Source organism: Bos javanicus, chromosome 9 (genome assembly GCF_032452875.1).
Source record: "Bos javanicus breed banteng chromosome 9, ARS-OSU_banteng_1.0, whole genome shotgun sequence".
In the NCBI taxonomy this organism is placed as follows: domain Eukaryota; kingdom Metazoa; phylum Chordata; class Mammalia; order Artiodactyla; family Bovidae; genus Bos; species Bos javanicus.
This window is the reverse complement of record NC_083876.1, coordinates 58,751,707-58,773,079: the sequence shown is the minus strand read 5'-3', so window position 1 is coordinate 58,773,079 and position 21,373 is coordinate 58,751,707. Positions and strand designations below refer to the sequence as shown.

At 35.9% G+C, this 21,373-nt stretch overlaps 1 long non-coding RNA gene across 1 annotated transcript in view; it reads right to left on the bottom strand.

Moving 5' to 3' along the window:
* LOC133253941 (uncharacterized) overlaps positions 1-16,999 on the bottom strand; it is a 34,835-nt gene extending 17,836 nt beyond the window's left edge. The window contains exon 1 of the long non-coding RNA XR_009738502.1: positions 16,597-16,999. This is a non-coding gene — a long non-coding RNA (uncharacterized LOC133253941). The remainder of the gene's footprint in view (positions 1-16,596) is intronic.
* Positions 17,000-21,373: the final 4,374 nt, after the last annotated feature.

Below are 21,373 nucleotides of genomic sequence, written 5' to 3'. Positions count from 1 at the left end.
ATTCTAGGATCATTTTTCAACTCCTCTGTAATTTCCTCTGCTGAATTTCTCTGTTGTTACACACTTCAAGTTTCTTTTTAGTTGTACATGCCTTTATTTCACCTTTATTCTTGAATAATACTTTTCTTTGGTGGTCTGCATTTTTACTAGCAAGTGTCTATGTGTGAGTTTTTCTTTTTTCAGTCCTCTTTGGAATTGCTTGTGACTCCTGAATAGATGGCTTCATCTTTTTTATTCATTTGAAGAACTTCTGTAAATTATCTATTTGAATATTATCTTCCCTGCATTTTCTCTAGTCTCTCCTTTAGAAATTCAGTTAGATGTATGTTATGCCACCTTACTCTATCTTCTGTTTCTCATCTCTCTTTCATATTTTCCTTCTCTTCATTTCTATAATTTGGTTAATTTATTCTGGATTGTGTCCTAGTTCTGGAATTCTGTTTTCAACTATGGCTAATCAAGTTGGCAGAATATTGTAGAGGAAAGTGGCCTTTGCAGACAGATTGCTGAGGTTTTAACCTTAGTTCTGCTATCCACTAGTTATTCAATTTAAACAGATGTCTTAATTTGTTGTCTTTTTTTTTTTTTTTTAATCTGTGCTCAGTTGTTCAGTTGTCTGACTCTTTGCAACCCCATGGACTGTAGCTCCTCATACATCTCTGTCCATGGGATTCTCCAAGTAAGAACTCTGGAGTGGGTTACCATTTCCTCCTCTAGGGCATCTTTCTGACCCAGGGATTGAACCCGTGTTTCTTCTGTCTCCTGCATTGAGAGGCAGGTTCTTTACCACTAGTGCCACCTGGGAAGCCCTTTTTATTTGTAAAATGAAGTAAATAATAATACTTCATGGATTGTTATAACATTAAATTTTTAAATTAATGTAAGTGCTCAAAAGAGTACTTGGCATATAATAAACCTCATTAAGAGTTAGCTACTGTTATTCTCTATTAATCTGCTATCTAATCTAGCCATTTACTTTTAAATTTCAAGTATTTTTGTATTTTTATTTCAAAATTTCCATGAAATTTAAAAGATCCTCTATTATTCTTGATAGTTTTTTTTTTTTCCTCTTCATAACTTTGATTCCCATTTTTATTTCTCTAGCCATACTAGACACATTTATTTTGTTCTGGGTCTAGGAATTCTAGTTGGTTAAAGTCCATAAAATTATGAGTTTTGCTCAAAAACCTATCATGAAAAATTGGCTTTGTGTTATTACAAATTAATAAAATGATTATGTTGAGCCATTGTAACTAGCCTGCTGTGTTTTGGGATCCTAGGATTTAGTAATCAGTATTTTAAACTGTGAACTGTGGAAACATTTTTGATGGATTTTACTATATTGAAGGTTCTGTGGATCTGATTTTGATGTTTGCTTTTTCTAAATATTTTTGCTTATTATGTTGCTTCCTTGTACTTTTTTTCTTTCCTCAGACCTTATTTTCATTTAGGTATTTTTCTCTGCTGTATAAAGGTGTATTCTCTTAAAGAGGATTTGAATTTACTTACATCAAGCTCTAAATGTGCTACCTTGTGACAATTTTTTTAAACCTGAATTCTATTGTTTATTAAAGTACAGTTTTTAAGAATCAGAGAAGCTTGTTAACATGGGATGGGAAAAGGTAGCATGAAGTAAGAAGTAAAAGCAGACAATTCTAAAATAAGTATTGGCTTGGGTATTTTTCAGATCCTCAAATAAGATGAAGAGCTATGAAATTTTAGGAGATTAAATTAATTTTTTCTATGATAGGCTGAAAATGGTCCCACAAAGATACACTTCAATCTCTGGAACCTGTGAATGTTACCTTATTGGAGAAAAGGGTCATTGCACATGTGATTAAGTTAAGGACCTTGAGCTAAGGAGACAGGTCCTGAATGTGGTTTCATGCATCCTCATAATTCAGAGGCAGAGGGGGATTTTAAATGAAGGAGAAGCCCATGTGACTACAGAGGAGTAGATGGCAGTGATGCAGCCACAAGCTGAGGAATGCCAGCACCACCAGAGCTGAAAGGGGGAAAAGAATGGATTCTTCCCTAGAGTACCGTCCTGCTGACACCTGGATTTTAACCCAGTATTATTGATTTCATACTTCTGGCTTCCAGAACTGCAAGAGAATAAATGTATATGGCTTCAAACTACTTAGTCTGTGGTCATTTTTACAGGCACTCCAAGAAGCCAAGATATGCTGCATAAAAAGCCAAAGCTAAGGCAAATTCCTCTGCCATTTTTCTTTGTGGAATGATAGCAAAAACTAAATATTCGTTGATTAAATTCATGTTGATTACTACATTTGTAAAACATAGTCCATGGAGTTAGAAGAGGGTCACAAAGCTCCTAAACCTTCATTTAAAATTTCCCCACATGCTCTATTCCAGCAACTTGGGCTTCCCTTGTAGCTCAGTTGGTAAAGAATCCGCCTGCAGTGTGGGAGACCTGGGTTTGATCCCTGGGTTGGGAAGATTCCCTGGAGAAGGGAAAGGCTACCCACTCCAGTATTCTGGCCTGGAGAATCCCATGGACTGAGTAGTCCATGGGGTCACAAAGAGTCAGACACGACTGAGTGACTTTCACTAACTCCACTGCATATCACAGTTACTCCTTCCTTGTCCAGAAGTGATAGAAATTCCCAAAATTGTATCTTCACAATTCTATATTTGATGGTAGCATCCTTAGGTTGGTCTTTAAACAGACCACCACACTGTATTGCACTAAATCATTAGGTTTTAAAAGCTAATTGAAATCTCTGTTATTTATATTCTTAAACTTTGCTTTTATCCCGTAAATGTTTAATTCCGAGCAACACCCAATTGTTTGACTAGAGAAAAGTTTCAACAACTAGGCCAGTAGTGGGCTCTGCTGCCTTTGAATTGAAAGGGACCTTCTCATAACCACTGAAAAAGAAAAGTTTATTTCTACTTCATACATTAGTTTTCTAAAGGCCTTTGATCTCTTTAAAGGTATTCATAGTCTAAATAACCACCACATTCTTATAGAAATAAGTGAAATCTGGATTTAAAATAATTGACACCTAAGGGAAAACTTATTAAATGTAGTAATCTTTATCTACCATGTAAAAGTTTTTCTTTTAGATCAAACATTGAAGGTGAATAAATTCTTTTCTCCTTTCTTTAAAATTAATCATTTAAATAAAAGTAAGGCTCTCTGCTTATTTCACTATTAAATAGAAAATCACACTAAAAAACAAAGATAGCTTAAGTGGAGGCATACTGCTCAAATTGAGCCACATTCAAAACATATTCCCCTCAATTCAAAACAGAAAAAAAAAAAAAAACAGATGGTGCATACAAAACAGTGACATGTGATGACAAATTTAGCTAACAAGCATTTGCATCTTTTAACACAGCACCATTTTTCACTTGAGTGTAGATGGACGGGTGAATTCTTTGAAAACCAATAATTCTTATTTTGAGTTTAGGGATTCCTATGGGATTTTATTTGATAGGGAATTTCTCACTATTTGAAAAAAATTCATTTTCTCACAATTGCATTTACTTCCATCAGTTGAAGTTCAAATCTTATTATACCTAAAGTTTGAGAAGGAAACTGATCTTGATTACAAGGAATTTCACTCCTGGGATCTCATTTCAGATACTAAAAGCCATATGGCTAAAGAATTACTATGTTCCAGGGTTTAGACGTGCAATAGATTGTGCTTTGGAGTGACACCTCAGGGAAGCATAGGTTCTTTTGAGGAGTTTGAATTAAAAGAGCAAATATATAATAATGAAATTGAGAGATTAGTCCTATGAAAGAAACAGGGAAAATCATTTCTGACTCTAGAATATCAGCACAATTTTACATTTAACGTGGGACTTTTGAGTATGGGGCATATTAGCTTCACTCTAAACTGAAATAACTTTGCATCTCTCTGGTTATCTTAAATTGTTTCACTTTTTGATTTATATTGCATGTGTTTGTTCTATGATTGTGAATGGGTCATACAAAGATGGGTAAGATACTATTTCACAGACTGGGCATTCTTACCAGTTGTGACCTTGAATTTCATATTGTATATGTATAAATACTTTGCATGACAGACCACATTGATTCCATGTGTATTCCTTTCCTAAGGTAAGTGTGGTATCACTATATGTCAATTCAAACCACTGGCACACACATTTTTTTCCCAGAAATCTGATCCCTGAGAGCTGATGTTTTAATGATTATAACTTTTCTGAGTGACACCAAAAGAAGGTGAAATTGAATTGACATATGAGGAAGAGAACTGTTTAGCTAACAGTATGTAAAATGGAAGAACACAATGCAGGCTTATTAGGAGTTGGTTATAGACAACTATTCAAGAAAAAGAAAATATTACCTCAGAATATTCTGATGAGTGAGAATGTGGGTTTTTAATATTCACACTGATCACAGGAAAGAGAAAAAGATTCTTAAATAATTGTTTAAAAGTTAGTCACATAAATGCTAAATTGCTTCAGTCGTGTCCAACTCTTTTGTAATCCCATGGACTGTAGGCCACCAGTCTCCTCTGTCCATGGGATTTCCCAGGCAAGAATACTGGAGTGGGTTGTCATTTCCTTCTACAGGGGATCTTCCTGACCCAGGAATCAAATCCACATCTCCTGTATCTCCTGCATTGGCAGGTGAGTTCACCGGTACCACCTAGCAATATAATTGTGTGTGTATCTGTGTGTGTGAAGGGAGATTTTTTAAGACGTATACCCAAGTGGTGCCCTTCAAGTCTATGTAGCATCATTATGAGTAATTGATTGATAGATTCTTATCTTAAGAGGAATACCTGGAATAAAGAAGAAGGAAGTTAAATTAGACATCTAAATAAACTTCTGAAGGTCAGATAGGAGAAGTCGTAGACTAGGTTTCCAAAAACTGATTCAGGGAAAAAAAAAAAAAAATCAGTGGACAGTATTAGGGAGAACCTGACTTTTGAAATCCATATGTGTCTTAGGACTTCACTATTGTCTGCAAAATGAAATGGTGTGGTTTTATTGAAAATGGCTGCTGCCTGCCTTTGTCTGAAAATTTAAGTATCTTTGGATATTAGACATCTAAAATAAAGATTATTTGCTGTAACATAAACCATATTTTGATCAGTGAAATTTCTAGCAGTTGTTGTACGGTATCATGGGATATTTCCTTTGTTTTCTATGTTTTCCCCTTGAATTATACACATTTTCTCACCCTTTGCCAATGGTAGTGAATATTTTTTAGGAGATCAAACACAGATCATATGAAAGAAACATCTGTTGTAGCTATTGTTTTTCAGAAGTTCAAGTTGCCTGAGAGGTCCACCTGTAATATTTTCCAATCCTCATTTCTATACAACTGGGGGATCTTGGTGGCAGCAGAGGACAAAAGATTGTTAATTTAATGTTTGAGATGTGTGGATCCTGAAGTTATTTGTACTGAAAAATGTTTTGGAAGAAAAAAAATCCATGGTGACTGTTTTAGTTTGTTCTGCTCTGTAGCCAACTAGGGCTACAAAACTCATCATCAAGAGCGGATAAGAAAAAGCCAAAGAGTGGAAAGGATGGGAAGCAGCTGTTATTTTAATTGTTTCTTGATTTCCTCATTCCAGCCCCATCTATTGATTTAATCCCCCAAATTTTCCTAAGCCAAGCCTCAAAGCAGAGCTCATTTTCAGGGGAGGTGAAGCTTCTTTCCAGGCCAACATTCTTCTCTACTCTGATTTCTTCTACCCCCTGCCTCCCTGTCAGCTGTAAGGTCTGCAATTCTCTTTTAAAATAGATCTAAAAGGGAAAGGTAATTTATATTTTAATGACAAGGCTTGGTTATGTGTTGGACACAGAGGGTTTATAGCCCTGGGAGGTAATTACTCAGGTTGAAAGGTGCTTCATCTATGCAGATCGCAGTTTCCAACAGGGCGATGTTCTCAGTGAAACCGGTGATGACAAAACCATCTGAGATATCATGCAAAGAAATTTCACTGAAAGACCATTTCCCTTGTTCTTCAATTACTAGATTTAAAATTAATTACAAATATTATTGCTTTCATTAAAACAATCCAACTGAAACCCTTAACATGCTGTATAAAATATACAAAATGGGATGCAATGAAGGATGCATGAAAAAGCCTTGGGCCGGGGTGCTCAGTAAACCACAGCACTGCCACTCACTAGTTCTGTGACCCTGGACCTGAACTCTAACTTTCATTCTAACTTGTGCCACATGTGATCTTATAGAACACAGGATAAATCAGATTTTCCTCCCACAGGTGGCATGGTCTTTTACATAGAATCCATTTTACGAGAAAGTTGGGGAAGTCAGAGAGAAACAGACAAATTATTTTCTTATTTTTACTGTAAAGGTACTCAACCAATGCCATTTTGAGCTTGAAGAAATGGACTGAGTAATTCTTTCACATAGAAATATCATCATCACTCTACCTGTGACAACCACTTTCATAGGATTTTTCTTGTAGTATCCCAAGGGAAAGAAAAATAGTGTCCTGTCCTAGGGATCAAGAAAGGAGTCTGAGAACAAGTGTTATGTGAAATAACAGTATTATGCTGACATTATAAGAAGAATTTAATATATAACTTTAAAATTTTTATTTTGAAATAATTTTAGGCTTAGAGCAGAACTGCAAAATTAATTCAGAAAATTGTGATATATATTTCATCCAGCTTCCCAACGTCTTGTGTACTATTAGTATAATTTTCAAAAGTAAGAAATTAACTTTGATACAATACCCAGCTAAGTTATGGATTTTATTTGCATTTCATCATTTTACTACTAATGTACTTCTATTTAAGGATCCAAGTCGAGATACCATATTGCATTTACTTTCAGATCTTCTTTGTCTTTTCCAATCTGTGAAAGCTCCATGGTCTTTCCTGCCTTTCATGATTGTGATGCTTTTGAATAATTCTGGTTAATTATTTTGCAGAATGCCTTATAGTTTTTATTTGTGCAATCTTTTCTCATAATTAGATTAAGGGTATGCAGTTTTGGCAAGAATGCCACAGAAATGGTGTGTTCTTGTAAGTGTATCATTCATACACTTACAGAGCATACGTGAAGGGTACACAAAGTTAATATTTCTCATTTCGCCTTTATCACCCGGTTAATGTGGTGTCAGCTGTGCTTCTTCACCATAACACTATTTTCTCCTTTTGAATTAATAAATATCCTGGGGAAGATAATTTAAGACTGAAAAATACCCTTTTGTCTAATTTTTGCCCACTACTTTTAGCATTCATCTTTCAATCTTACTTGCAACAATTTTTACTGTGATTTTTATAATGGTGATTTTCCATTTCCTTTATTCTTCCCCATATTTATTAACCCAAAATACTCTGTAAGGAAGAGCTGCTACTTCCCCTGTTATTTATTCACGTGTTCCAATATTCATTTATATAGGTATGAAATACTTAGTATTTATTTTACCCTGCATTCCAAGTGGCGCTAGTGGTAAAAAACCCACCTGTCAATGCAGGAGATATAAGAGATTCAGGTTCCATCCCTGGATCAGGAAGATCCCCTGGAGGTCACGGCAAGCCACTCCAGTGTTCTTGCCAGGAGAATCCCATAGACAGAGGCCCCCAGGAGGCTACAGTCCGTAGGGTCAGAAGGTGTTGGATATAACTAAAGTAGTATAGTAGACGGATCACACTCTAATGCTATCTTTGTTAATTGTATTTCTCAAAATGTCCAGCTTTGGTCGAAAACCTCTTTCAGGTTGTTGAAAGAACTTTAAAAATGACTACTTCTTTACTTCATGCCAAGACAAGATTGTCCCATCTCATTGTGCATTTTCTTGCTCCAGTCCTGGAATCAACCATTTTGCCAAAGATCTCAAATTCCTGTAATCAGATGACGGTATTTAGAAATCAAGATCTGGATAGAAGGAGCACTCGTTGCTAATAAAACATCATTGCATCTGGACCCCGTCAGTGGATAAAACTTGGAAATGCATATATATACAGTAACCCAGCTATACACACAGGTGCGTGTGTGCACGTGCTCAGTTGCTCAGCTGTGTCCGACTCTTCATGATCCCATGGACTGTAGCCCGCCAGTCTCCTCTGTCCATGAGATTTCCCAGGCAAGAATACTGGAGTGGGTTGCCATTTCCTCCTCTAGGGGATCTTCCCAACCCAGGGACCAGAGCTGTGTCTCTGCCATCTCCTGCATTGGCAGGCAGATTTTTTACTACTGAGCCACCTGAGACACACACACCTTTAATTATTTCTGTATCTGTCAGCATGTATGGTATAAAACTGGGTTCCTAATAGACCTCTGATTCTAATCCAAGACCACAAGTTTACTCTGTCCTTCCTATATTCCTCAATTGTAACTTTTTTGTCTGATATATATATATATATATATATATATATATATATATATATATATAAAACGTACTTTCATTATCTACAATATGCTCACTTATTTTTTCAAACCTAGTATGCACAAAAATTAGTTTCAAAATTGCTGACCCAAAATACCCCTAGGAGAAACAAATCTGATAAATATAGTAAAATATGTTCTTTTTTTTAAATTTTATTTTATTTTTAAACTTTACAATATTGTATTGGTTCTGCCATATATCGAAATGAATCTGCCACAGGCATACATGTGTTCCCCATCCTGAACCCTCCTCCCTCCTCCCTCCCCATACCATCCCTCTGGGTCGTCCTTTTTTGTTGATTTACAGTCTCCAGTCAAAGTATTGCTTCCCAAAGTAACTTAGGTTAGGTTAGCTCTTGTCTGCCCTACTTACCTCAACGTAATACAGTCGAGTTCATCTGTTGCCATTTGTATTCCATTTGCCTCCCTTCTCATTCTGCTAGAATACCTTTTATCTAAACACTCAACGAAGTATATAAAAACTTTGCCTAGCCTGCTATTGCATGGAGAAGGCAATGGCATGCCACTCCAGCACTCTTGCCTGGAAAATCCCATGGACGGAGGAGCCTGGTGGGCTGCAGTCCATGGGGTCGCTAAGAGTCGGAGACGATTGAGCGACTTCACTTTCACTTTTTCACTTTCATGCATTGGAGAAGGAAATGGCAACCCACTCCAGTGTTCTTGCCTGGAGAATCCCAGGGGCAGGAGAGCCTGGTGGGCTGCCCTCTATGGGGTCACACGAGTCGGACACTGAAGTGACTTAGCATTAGCAGCTATTGCAAAGATTTTTCTCCTGTATTTTCTGCCAGAAGTTTTATGATTTTGTAGTTTTACATTCTGATCTATGACACATTTTGAGTTAATAACATGTGGGTTTATTATTTACCTTGGACATACATATGTACAGTTTTTCTAGCTCCATTGCTGAAAAACTATGTTTCCTTCACTGAATTGATTTACACTTTTCTCAAAAATCAGTTAATTATGTTGGGGGTATATGTCTGGACACTCTTCCATTGACTTATGTGACTTATCACCACTATCTTGATTACTGGAACTTTCTATTAAATCTTGAATTAGGTAGTGCTAGTCTTCTTTTTTCTGTTCTTCATTTTCAAAATTAATTGGATTTTTATGGTTTTTTCATTGTTCTGTATTTTAGATGCAGATTATTTTAGATGCATTTTAGATTCAGATTATCAATCTGAAAAACAAGCCTCCTGGGTGTTTAATTTGGGTTGAATTGAATGTGTAGTTTAATTTGGAGATAATTTTATACCTGAATAGTACTCAGGAACACTGTATATTCTCTGTAAATTCATGAACACTGTGTATCTATTTATTGAATATTCTTTCATTTCTTTCATCAATGTTTTATAGTTTTCAGCATACTTATCCTAAACATATTTTGTTAGATTTATACCTAAGCATATCATTTTTATGTGCTGTTATAAGTTTTACTGTATACTAATATTTTAATTTACAATTATTCATCAATATTATATAAAAATATAATTGATTTTTTATGCTGACTTGGTATCTTGTAAACCTGGGTGTTCTTTGGAAGGAATGATGCTAATGCTGAAACTCCATTACTTTGGCCACCTCATGCAAAGAGTTGACTCATTGGAAAAGACTCTGACACTGGGAGGGATTGGGGGCAGGAGGAGAAGGGGACACAGAGGATGAGATGGCTGGATGGCATCACCAACTCAATGGGCATGAGTTTGAGTGAACTCCAGGAGTTTGTGATGAATAGGGAGGCCTGGCTTGCTGCGATTCATGGGATCGCAAAGAGTCGGACACGACTGAGAGACTCAACTGAACTGAACGAACTGAACTGAAACCTTTTAAACTGACTCATGAGATTTAGAAGATTTTTGTTAATTAAATTTATTTATTTTAATTAGAAGCTAATTACAACATTGTATTGGTTTTGCCATAGATTTTTAAAGACATTTTAGGATTTTATGCATAGACACGTCACTTGTGTGTACAGATATATTTCTCTCTTTCTAGTCTGTGTGTCTTTTCTTATTTCTATCTCTTATTCCACTATCTAGGACTTTCAATATAATGTTGAATAGAAATTGTGAGACAGGATATCTTTGTATTATTTCCAGTCTAATGGGGAATGTATTGTCTTTCATCTTGAAGTACTATAATAACAACTTTCAATTTTACATAAAATCCATCTATCACGTCAAGGAGACATTCAGAGATTTTTTAGTTTCCTGAGCTTCTTTTTTAAATCATGAATCAACGCTGGATTTTGTCAAAAGCCTTTTTCTACAGTCATTGGCATGATTATGTGACTTTTCATTAGTCTGTTAATCTAGTGAATTATTTTGATGGATTTTCTAATTCTGGACCAGACTTGCATTCTTCAAATGAACTCTACTTGTTTGTAATCTATTAATCTTTTTATATATTGCTAGATTTGATTTGCTAATATTTTATTGAGGATTTTTTCATCCGTGTTCATAAGGGATATTGGTGTGTAGTTTTCTTGTAGTGTCTTTCTCTGGTTTTTTATTAGAGTAATGAACTTTTAGAAAGTAGTCCCTTCTCTTTGTTTTCTAGAAATGTTCATGTAGATGTGGTTGTATTTATTTCCCAAGTGCTTGATAGAAGTCACATGTGATGGCATTCAGACCAGAGGTTTTCTTAGGTGAAATATTTTTAATTATTAACTTAAATTCTTTTATAGATGTCAGGATATTCTGTTTCTTCTTTCTTGGGTGAATTGTGGTAGTTTGTATCTTTCAAGGTGTAGGTTGATTTGCTTAAGTTGCTGAATCTATGGACATAGATATCAATTCTATTTACATTATTATAAAACCTGTTTGGTTTTCATTGCTTTTCTCTATTTTCATTTAAAAAAATGTATTCATGCTTGCTCTTAAGATTATCATTTGATTTCTTCTTTTATCTTTGGGTTTCATTTTTTCTTCTCTTTCTAGTTTCTGAAGCTAAGGTTGATTACAGTCAACCTTACTTATTTTCCAAAATAAGCATTTAATGGTACACATTTTCTTCTAAGCATGTATCCCAGAAATTCTGATAGCTTGTATTTTCATTTTAATTCAGTTGAAAATACTTTTAAATTTCCCTTGAATATTTCTTTTTGACCTAGAATTATTTTAGTATATGTTATTTAGTTTCTAAATACTCAAAGATTTTCTGGGATATTTTTGTTTTGATTCCTAATCTAATGCCTTTATGAACTTTTACTCTACATTATTTATAGTTTTTATAATTTGTTAAGATTTTGCTTATGGTCAGACTACAGTCTATGTTGATGTTTCACATGTACTTGAGAAAAATGTGGTTTATGCTTTATTCTGCCAATAAGGTCAAGTTTATTAAAAGTATTAGGTCTTAAGAAAAAAAAAGTGTTAGGTCTTTTATATCTTTTTTGATTTACTCTTAATTCTATCAATTCCTGAGACAGAGAGAGGTGTTGAAATCTCCAACTACAATCGTAGATTTGTCTATTTCTCATTCCAGTTCTGCTGGTTTTAGATGAATATATTTTGAATATTGAATATCTGAAGGGTATATATCTGTTCTTAGATATGTAATGCTTGATATGATACTAATTAAATATTGACTGACACAGATGAATTTCTCTCAAGATGATTAGGTACAATAAATTTTGGTAAAATATCAATTGTAGTAGACTATGATTTTATGTATGTATATTATAATACCTAAACCAACTACTAAGAAAATTAGAAATACTCAAGAATAGTATTATTAAGTCAAACTGGAATGCTAAAGAAATGTTAAAATAACTAATGAGAAAGTAAGTAAAAAGAACAGTGGAATGAGAAGCAGAGGTAGTATTCATAAAACAGATAACAAATTGCCAGACTTAAGCTATAACATGTCAACAATTACCTTAAATGTAAATGATCTGAATATATAATTAAAAGCTGAGGTTGGCAGAATGGGGGAAAATTTAGCTATATGTTATCAACAGAACACTGTCTTCAAATACTATAATATAGGTAAATTAAAAGTAAAAGGATGAAAAAAATCTGTAAGTCTAGGGGAAGATAAGGAATTCTTAGACTTGGTATAATAAGCATAATTCATTATATGAAAAATTGATAAACTGGATGTCATCAAATTTAAAAACATTTGATCCATGAAACACTCTATTAAAAAGATGGAGAGGGAAGCTAAATACCAGAAGAAAATATTTGCAAAGTGCTTGTTAGACAGAAAATTAGTCCCAACCCAGGGATCGAACCCAGGTCTCTCTCATTGCAGGCGGATTCTTTACTGTCTGAATCACCAGGGAAGCCTATCTATAGATATCAGAATACATAAAGAATTTTCAAAACTCAGTTCAAAAGAACAATGCCATTAGAAAATGGGCAAAAAGCACGAATAGACATTTCACCAAAGAGGGCATACAGATGGCAAATAACACATGAGATGATATTGAAGATCATTAATCATTAGAGAAAGAAAATTAAAGCCATAAATATATTACTATACACCTATAAGAATGGTTAAAATAAAAAATACTGATGAGGATACAGAAAAGCTGTATCCCTAATACATTGTTGCCGGCAGTGTAAAATGGAATGGCCAGTCTGTAAAACAGTTTGACAGCTTCTTACAAAACTTAATATGCAATTGTTATATTGCTCAGAAATTTCATTCCTGGATATTCACTCTAAAAGAAATAAAAATGTATGTTCACACAAAGACCTATAAACAGGTGTTCCGTAGAAGCATTATTAGTGATAGCCAGAAAAGTAAATGATTCAGATGTCTTTCAAAGGTCCAGTGGTTGATTAAACTGAACCATGGGACACTACTCAAAAATAAAATGGAACAAATATTAATCCATGCAACAACACAGATGAATTTTCAGAGAATTATGTTGAATGAATGAAAATAAATAGCCAGTCTTCAAAGATTATGTGCTGTATAATTCTATTTTTATAATATTCTTAAAAGGTTGTCATTGCAGAAATGTAGACCAGAATAATGGTTGCCTGGGCCAAGGATAGGAGAAGCAGGGGTGTGAAGGATAAAGTTATAAAGGGATAAAGTGGTCCAGTGGTTAAGACTGTGTTTCCAGTGCAGGGGCATGGATTCAATCCCTGGTCAGGAAGCTAAGATCCCACATGCTGTACAATATGACCAAAAAACAAAGAAAAGAAAATGATCCTTTTGATAATGAAAATATTATGTATCTTGACTGTACCAATATCATTATTTTATGTTTGATATTTTACTACCCTTTTGCAAGATGTTATCATTGAAGAAAACCAAGCAATGGTGCAGGGATCTACATCATTTCTTACAGCTGCACATGACTCAACAATTATCTCAAAATCAAAATTTAATATTAAGAATTCAGAAGCATTTAAAATAATAAGAACACAAAAAGTGCTATTCATTACCACGCAACTCTATACCAGTATCTTCTTAAACATAAAAAGGAACTCATATTTAGTGGGAAAAAAAAATCCCAGGAAAACAACATCTTGTGCTCTGAGAAGATACAGTGTTTTGCTTCCAGACCCAGCATGGTTTATCTTTGGCTCTTGAAGCTGCTGAAGTGTATGTGCTAATGCATTTTGCACTCCTTAGATCATGATACTGGAGAAGCAAATGGCAACCCACTCCAGTATTCTTGCCTGGAGAATCCCATGGGTGGTGGGCTACAGTCCACGGGGTCTCAAAGAGTCAGACACGACTGAGCAACTTCACTTCACTAGATCATGATATTGGAGTTATTTACCCTCTTCCCACCAAAGCAGTTGCTTAAGTGTTCTCAATCTTTCTCCAGTGGACATACTCATACATGGCCAGCTAGCTATGGAGGTCATTCTGTGTCCTGGTGATACTATGCAGCAAGACTACTCTGGGGGGTGGGGGGTGGGAATCATTGCCAAGAGGATCAGTTTGACTAATACAAACTTGCCGCTTTGCACAACATTGGACTTCCAGGGTGATGTTTGTTAAGGGACTATACCCCCGCTGCAGCATGTTTACAATGCGTATATTTTTGCTTTCTCTACACTCATTGCATACTTGCCAAATGCTCTGTAATTATCTCTACCTGCCCCATTATCTTAGTCTCAGGTGAAGTAGACTATGCTACTTAAACATATTTTCCTCTGGATTGGAACCTCTGGGTCTTCCCACAACTTGATGATATTTTTAGGGATGAGAGAACAGAAGGAATACTCTATTCTCCTGTATTTAAGAAAAACATCTTCTTGTGTCCATAAAAATACAATGAACACCCTCTGATAACTCAGATAGATCACCCTACTTTTCTTACTTGATGCCATATCTTGCCTCATGAGGTTGGATAATGAAAGAATTTACCTAAACCATCTTGGAGGAGATTATGACAATAGAATTAGCTTTCTACAGAAATTCATTTTTTTAATTTCATATGAGGACTCTGATAGATCTTTCAGATTTATATTTTCTTTTATCCAGAGAATCTAAAAATTTTAGTGCCTCCTCTTTACAAGTGAAGTGCCTCATCTAAGATTAGCTTCTTTTTTTTTTTTTTTCCATCTTTTCTGAATATTGTCATTCTGTGCAGTGAATCACCAGATGTTGACAGTTGTTAGTGGCACTTTGATTTGTTGAAAATGACAGGCAAAAATTCTGCCACTGAAACACCAATGCCTGAGAATTTTGTTGCAAATGGTTCTCTTCCATATATGGGCCTTCATCACCTCCTGGTGATTCCAGTAAATAGGTCATTGCTGAAATGATGGACCTGCTTATCAGGCATTAAGTTTGCTTCCACTAAATCTTAGGTGAATGACTTTACAAAAATAAGCATATATATCCTTTTTTGGCACGATCCAAAGGGGTTATGAAGGTGTGCTTTACAACCCTCCCAGTGAATGTGAACTGGCTGGTATCCATGACTGGGGAAGGAGAAAATAGTATTTATGAAGTCGCTTATCACAAAAATTCACCTGGAATCTGAACAACATGCTAATTCTGCGGTCATATAACCACTGCTGTCATGGGCACCATTATTTTCATTTGCAGTGAACCACTCCAATGCCGTATCCTGTTATATAAAATATAACAGATATTAAAAGGGAAATTGGAATTTACCAAATCCCTTCTCTTACACGATATTGGTGGACCTGTGGTTTCTTTCACTCTGCTAGTAAGATATTTTGATGAGATTGAACCACCAGGAACAGTGGGGTGATTCTTACATTTCCAGGGACCCATACTAATGGGTCTGTGTATTTACATTGTGAACTGGCACTACAACTTCATTTCCTAGATGGAACTGCCCATAATACACAATGGCTAGGTTACTATTAATATTGACAACTGGCCCTGCCTTGTATCTTGATTTTCATATGGACTCAATATGAGTTACACTTACCATGTTTTTGAGTAAGAAACTAACTTCAGAGGGGTCAGAATCAACTAGAATGACAATCATCTGGCTTTGTTCCCCCAGAGTGCCACAGAACCTCTTTCTTAAACCCTGACCCACTTTCATAAAATTCTGACTTGCTGTTTTCTGGTGGCACTGAGACCCTGACCCAGTCTTAGTGGCATTTATACCAGTTATTCTAACACATATCCTCTTTAATTCTTGTGTTTTGCTGGGACATTATAAGTTGATATATGGAGATATTTGTAGCTTGCTTTCTGCTCCCCTCCCTCTCTTTTTTTTTAAAAATTCCTTCAGTATTTTTCCACTCTCATTAGATTTTAAGTGCTTTTGTAATCCCCCACAGTTCTATGTATAGTCAACTCTTGATTATCTGAGCTAATGGAGGGGAGCATTAGCGTGGAAGATATCAGAGGACAAATAAATTTCCCAGGGGTTTGCATCAATTTTATGAAAGCATCTGAGTCCCAGAGGCAGGCAAACTGAAATCTAAGAGAAGCTGAGAGCAGAGAGGCATTCTGAATGAAAGAGTGAGTTGTCACATTCTCACAGGGCCATGAACTACTGCTGCAGCTGCTGGTGAAATTGTGTTTTACCCTGGCCAGACTGTCAAGAGAGGGGCTGTAAGGATCTCTGGGCAGGAATCCTTCACTAAAATCACTCTCCCTTTTGGCATCAGTGCTTGGTTTAACACAGTATCAGGACAGGACAATGGAAATGCAATAAATGGTTGAAAGAAGAGTAATAGGGTGTTATTGGCAGAGAATAGCACTATATAGGCTTTATAAAGCAGGGAAGGGAAGGGTCTTACCTTAAGGGAAGTGTATATTAATTGGATAAAGGTTTTCCCTTCCCTTGGACTCCAGCTTTCAGGTCACACCTTAAACAGAGCAGATGCTTTATCAAAGTTGGAAGGAGGTGAACAAACCAGCAGGCAGAAAGAGAAAAAAAAAGATTGATAAGTGAAAGAAATTTCCTGAGGAGTCTGGAAGCTCTAATTCGCAAAATGACTCTCTGTGTAATTAAATATTCTGATGGCATACCATGGCTATTTTAGGAGTAATTATCGGAAGACTCTCTGGGTATCTGGTTAGAAATGCTTTTCATTTTTTATCGTTGAAGAACAAACCTATGCAAAAGTAGGTCTATTTGGTCACATGGCAGGGGACCAAGGGAATTCACATTCTCTGAGCAGTTACTATATTCCAGGTCGGCATTTTCCTTATCTCATCTTGTTTTATTACCTACAGCAATCCTAAGAAATTATTATTATGCCCATTTGACATGTGAGGCAACAGAGTGTCATAGTTGTTAAGAATTTATCCCAAAGTTACTCAGCTAATACATATCAAATTGGACTTCAAATCAGTTGCTTTCTTTTGAAATCCCCTACTCTTTGTTCTACACTGTGCTGTTTCTTAGTAATAATAGTAACTATAATTTATTGAATGCCTGCTGTGTGAAAGCCACTCTATTTACATAATTTTTAATCTCGCCATTAACCTAGATAGGTGGGTATTAATACCTTCCTTTCAGAGTGAAGACAGAATTCAATTTAGCCAAGCTCACTGGTAGGGTTAAGATTTGGACTGCATCTGCTTTTGAGTGTCTTGTTTTGTTTTTTTTTTTTCCTAAATATCATATTTTGTTCATTTGGGCTACATAGACATCACTGTAATCAGTGCTGAAGTTTTGCCAGAGACAGTTCACTGCAATGTCATAATTTCATTATTCTTAAGTAACATTATATTTCAACTCCAGAATGACCACCTGTGTGTCCGTGAACACCTCCATGTATACCCATACACAGGTATGTACATTCCTATCACAGGACGAAATTCAGTTTCCGAGGATGCCCATAGACTACATTTATAAGGAAAGTGTAAGGTATCACCAGCACTAACAAATCATTACTTTCTACCAGATAGTTCTATCCAGAAAGCTGTTCTAAAAATTTGCTCGTCATTCTTCCCTCAATGTGACAACCAGGCTCAGCCTCAAGGTGAAACAGAGTAATCTTTGCCATTAATGTCTGCAAACATAATGAGGCACTTTGATCCATCAATCTTCGAATTTGCAGGAGAGAAGCTGATGATGTGAGGGGACTGAAAGTCTATTTTGTATTTATTTGGGGACACTGTTGAGTTTCCTTCTCACGGGTGTCTTCAACTGCTGAGAAAGGATATATGGATTACCTCCTGGAAAAGCTAGCCGCATAGCAAGACAGCCTTTCCACAGGAAGAAATGAGACCACTTCTTCCAGGAAGAAAGTGAACCCAAGACTTCGAGTCATATGGAAAGGAGACACATGATACAGAGCACATCTCCTTGCTCATGACAAACTGCTGGTTTGGACATCTCAGCCAGTATCCTCCAACTTCTCTTCCTCACTGTTTATGAGACAAGAATGACCCAACCATGACTTACCAGTATCTCTAGTGATTGGAGAGTAAGTTGGATGGACATTTTCTAACAGCAGGGGGAGAGAGGACTTCCAGTGGAAGTCCTTTCCCTTCCTAGACTCTTGTTGTAATTAATCATCCATTTATAGCTCCTCCAGGGTCTAAGTTGTGAGCCACAGAGCTGGCCAAGGTAGTATCTTTCTATTACTCCTTTGGAAATGAGATACAGCCCATGGGATGCATATCCTGTAGGGCCCAGGGTTTCCTAGAAGAGACACCTGGGAAAATCTCCAGCAGAGAAAATCTCCAGATCCTGCATGATGGTCCCTCCATAGTGGTCTGTTCATAGGTCCCTCCTTCCAGAAAAGAAGAGATAAAAAAGGAAGACTAGACTACAGAGTGACTACTGCTTAAATCAGTGTAATTATTCCATGATTTGATAACCGCTTCACCCTTGCCAGCAGTGCAGTATTAGCGCTGCAGTGTGTTGAGAAAGTATGGATTTCATATTTTAGTCCTGATCATATCTACCAGTGGCCTTCTAGGTTTCCAGGTTTGAATCCTCTTGACTGTCTCTGAATATAGAGGCTGGTTCTCTGACCTTCTTTCAAGGTCATTGGGTTTTCTTTGTACTTTTATATCCTTTCAAAATTTTCTGCTTTCTTTTGGATTTTACTCCTTTTCAATTTATTTATGTGTGACAGCCTCAATCATCCAGTTATCAATTCAGTAAAATCTGTCTTGCAGAATGTCCATTTTATCATTCAAGCCTGAAATCTGTTCTGCAATCCTTTTATTTCCCTCCTGAATTGCTTTCAAAGCCCTCTGGGGAGCTGGCCTGCAAAAATAGAGAATTCTCACATTGTTTCCTTGAAAGGTGCTATATAACCACACAGCAGGATTATTGTTCCCTTTTCTCTTTCATTTTGGTCGCCCTGACTGATCTGCTCTGCATTGCAAGCTCAGTGGCCTTTTTTCATCTTAATTTTATTCACTGCTGTGGTTACTTTCTTTCGGGGACATCAGATAGGTGTTAAGTAAAAGACAGGCGTCGATGTCACAGGGAAAGTCCAGGCACCTCCCTTCCCTGGTCACTGATTTCTAACACTTTGTCTGACCATTCAGCTGAGCAAAGCTGCCGCTGCCATGAACGCTTCTCTAATGGGGCTCAATTTCCCTGGGAATTTTTGCTTTGTGCAGAGAACTAGCCTAACCCAATCAAGGCAAGCTGCAAAATTAAATTAATTTAACTCATTCATCTAGGTGTTTAATGTAATATTTTGACAGATCTGCATAAACTGAACTTCCTCAATTTGGCAGAAGGGAATAAAATTGATGGATTCAAATTCATTTCTGTTGGTGAAAAGCAGAGATTTGTAATCCATCAGCTGTTCTCCCTAATGCACAATCTCCACTGCTCATGCTGCCTTCAAGTTGGCTGTAAGTGCAAACACCTCTGTTTAAATAATAGTCACTGCCTAATAAAAATTAGCAAAAAGCCAGTTATAAGTGAACATTTGACATGAAATCAATATGTTTTAAAACAAACTGATGCTAGGAATAAAGAGGAGATTAAAAATTGTGCTATTTTTAACCAAAGAGGGGGAATTCCATATGGTTTATAGAAAAGCATTAACTATTAAGACAAAGCAATGAAAAAGCCCAATGAAGAAAGTCCTTGTGGAGGTGGGGTGGCATGTACAGATACATTCAGATGTTGACTCTGGGTATAAAATTCTGTGTCTGGGAGAATGGGTACATTTACTTCTCTCTCTTTTCTTTTTTCCCCTAGATCGTTTCCTAGGGTAATTAACTGAAATCGACCGTGACCAGAATGTTGAAACACAAAATAATTAAAAAATAAATAAAGAAATGATGAGCAGTGAAAGGCCTCCCAAATGCTTCTGAGGTGGGGGGAGGGACCAGTAAATATGGTGTTTATTTATCAAGATATACAATGATGGTTAGAATATATATATGCTGCTAGATCCATAAAAAATAAAAATCCACCGTAGTGTAATAAAAGGATATAAAAAGTGGCAAACCATTTAATTCTAAGTTTTCACAGTGTGTATGTTGATCACATTGAGTAGGGAAATAAAGCTTCTTATTTGGAGGATTCCGGTTGAGGACTATTTCTTCAACTGGAAAAGTATGTCTTCAGATGAATATATATATTTGAATAGCATTTTGGTTAGCCACATATGAAAACACACTGTAAAGATTTCTATGTTTGTTAGAAGCCTAAACATCTTAGGCATTTTGTCCTACAAAATAATTAACAGGGATCTAGTCAGTGATCCAAGCAAGAAATGCTATTTTATACAAGTTGTTTTTTTTTTTTTAATTTAAAATTTTAGGAAATGGGTAATGAAAGAAATAGCTCAGAATTATAGAATTGTATGCTTTAAGTCCCTATATTTCAGTGAAGCTAAAATTCTTTGCTTTTTTAGAAATAGAAATAGAAAATTCTTTTCTATTCATGCTTTCTTGATCTTCCCAGAAGGTATCAAGGGAAAATTTTTATTTTGTTCATGTCACTCACAACTACACTTGACAGGGATGTAAAATGCCATTGATTGTAAGATGCATCTTGATTTCAGAGAGGTTAAAATGTGTTTGTGTGTGGGTAAGTACATTTTAGAATTGATAAAATAGAGCTCCTGGAGATTAAAGTCAGTTAAGTCATTTTATAAAGAATGAACTTAAGGTCCAGAGTGCCTGAAGGTTACACAATTGTTTCATAATGAAGCATAGCCATATCCCCTGCCATCTGCTCAGCTTTTCTTATGGTGCCCTGCACCTTGCCCTGTGGCATTTTCCCCACTTACACTATACTTACTCAAAAGTTAGTAAACTTTTCAAGTACAAATAAGCAGCCCAATAAGTTATTAATAAATGCATTCACCCACGGGTATGTATGTATACACATATAGACACATACATTACTCAGCTATTTGTCTATTCACTGATTCCTTTGCTTAAAGAATTTTCCAATGTCAACATTAAAATTGTTGTCTTGAAGGAGCTTATCATTCATTGATGGTAACAATTTTCTAGTTCTAAATTTTCCCATTCTGTTGTATTCCACCACCACATTCATTCACTTATTACATTTGTTACTCAAGATTTCACAGCATCTGCCCTGTGTCAAAAACTATGCCATATACCAGGGACACAGCATAA